This window comes from Micropterus dolomieu, linkage group LG14 (assembly GCF_021292245.1).
Source record: "Micropterus dolomieu isolate WLL.071019.BEF.003 ecotype Adirondacks linkage group LG14, ASM2129224v1, whole genome shotgun sequence".
Classification (NCBI taxonomy): domain Eukaryota; kingdom Metazoa; phylum Chordata; class Actinopteri; order Centrarchiformes; family Centrarchidae; genus Micropterus; species Micropterus dolomieu.
Window position 1 is genome coordinate 13,111,398 of NC_060163.1, and position 1,749 is coordinate 13,113,146.

The 1,749-nt window shown below is 36.9% G+C and overlaps 1 protein-coding gene across 5 annotated transcripts in view; it reads right to left on the bottom strand.

Moving 5' to 3' along the window:
- Positions 1 to 1,749, bottom strand: part of cmn (calymmin) — a 26,122-nt gene that overhangs the window by 16,820 nt on the left and 7,553 nt on the right. The window lies entirely within an intron of this gene.

The following is a 1,749-nucleotide window of genomic DNA, read 5'->3' on the forward strand; positions in this document are numbered from 1 at the left end:
GGCAATATATTTGGGAATATTTTAATTGTATTTTGGGGTGCTGGAGTGCTTTCAGAATTTTTTTAATGCCTTTTCTCAGTGCTGAAACTTCCGTCATTCGTTAATGAGGAAAACTACCAACTTTTAACATTTACTTTTTAGCCTATGGTTAGCTTATATTTATTTAACAATGTGTTTTAAAGTTCAGTTTTTGCAAACATTATGATTGGTATTGCTCCCATGTCCACACAGGATCCAGCACCATAGCCTAGCATAAAGAGGAATTTAATGAATCGACTCACTGCAACATTTTGCTGCCACTACAAGATCAGTTCAAGGTCCTTCTGTAGCTTGACAGACACCATCAAATCATTTCAGTTAGGGTTTAAATTTATGGATGGTGCAGAGCTTTTAAAACAACCAATACCTTCTCACATGAGAATGTGTTGAAACCTTTAAATTCAAATCCTTTTAGACTTAAGTGTGGCTTTTGATACTATCAAATGTCTCATTTTAATCCATAGTTGCAAGCATATCACTGTCTGTGCACCAACATTAAATCAGTTCAACTTTGTTGGATTCTGGCAGTGATTTTACTTTCAAATTCCTTCTTCTTACTCTATTATGAATCTTTGAAAGTCTTTACTGTGTTCATCACGGTTTTTCTCGCACCACTCTTAAGGTTTGTATATACTGTACAACCAGATTGTTGATTGGATGTTAATAATACAAACACAGACATTTTAAAAACAGTGCTGTAGGAGCTACCCTACCGTTGCCTTTTGTTCCAAGTCCTTTATGTGCAGCAGCGCCATAACCTACAAACACATACAACACAAAAATGTTTTCCATCTCTACTTATCTTTTTTCTTTTCAAAACGATAAATAGCAATGAAAGTTAATAGCATTTCTATCATACTATATTTAATCTTTCTTTTTTTAAAATGTAACACGTATGTATATCAAATCAACCCCATCACCACATCTAAAATACCATTGCCTTTAGTTCCTTGTCCGCCATATCCGCCAGCTTGTGCTCCGTAGCCTGCAAAATACAGAAAATATAAATTGATTGTTGTTGTTGCTCAGTGTGTGTGTGTGTGTGTGTGTGTGTGTGTGTGTGTGTGTGTGTGTGTGTGTGTGTGTGTGTGTGTGAGAGAAAGAGTGTCCTCAGTGAGAAGATGTGTTTCATACCGTTGCCTTTCATTTGTTGTCCATTGGTTGGGCCGGCTTGAACACCATATCCTGCAACAAAGACCACAATGTGACTATATTACAGCGAATAATCAGCAAGTTAAATTGCAATAGATGCAAACTAGTGGAGAGATGCATTAACATCTACCATTCGATGTACCTCCGTTTCCATTAGGTAAAACTGCTGGATTTCCTCCTGGATTACAAACAATGCATATAGAGATTGAAGAAGTTAGTGGAAAACAGTGATTCTGATACAGAACACTGAGTACACATCAGAAAAAAAATCTACAGCGGTTCATCACCTGTGCAACCCCATTGCACCTGGGTTCTTCAGAATAACTTACAGGGCTCTGTGGCGATATATTTTGCCATTAATGTATTTATTACATGTTTATTTATTAATCATATTTTGGGATGCTGGAGTGGTTTCTGTACAACCAGATTGTTGATTGGATGTTAATAATACAAACACAGACATTTTAAAAACAGTGCTGTAGGAGCTACCCTACCGTTGCCTTTTGTTCCAAGTCCTTTATGTGCAGCAGCGCCATAACCTACAAACACATACAACAC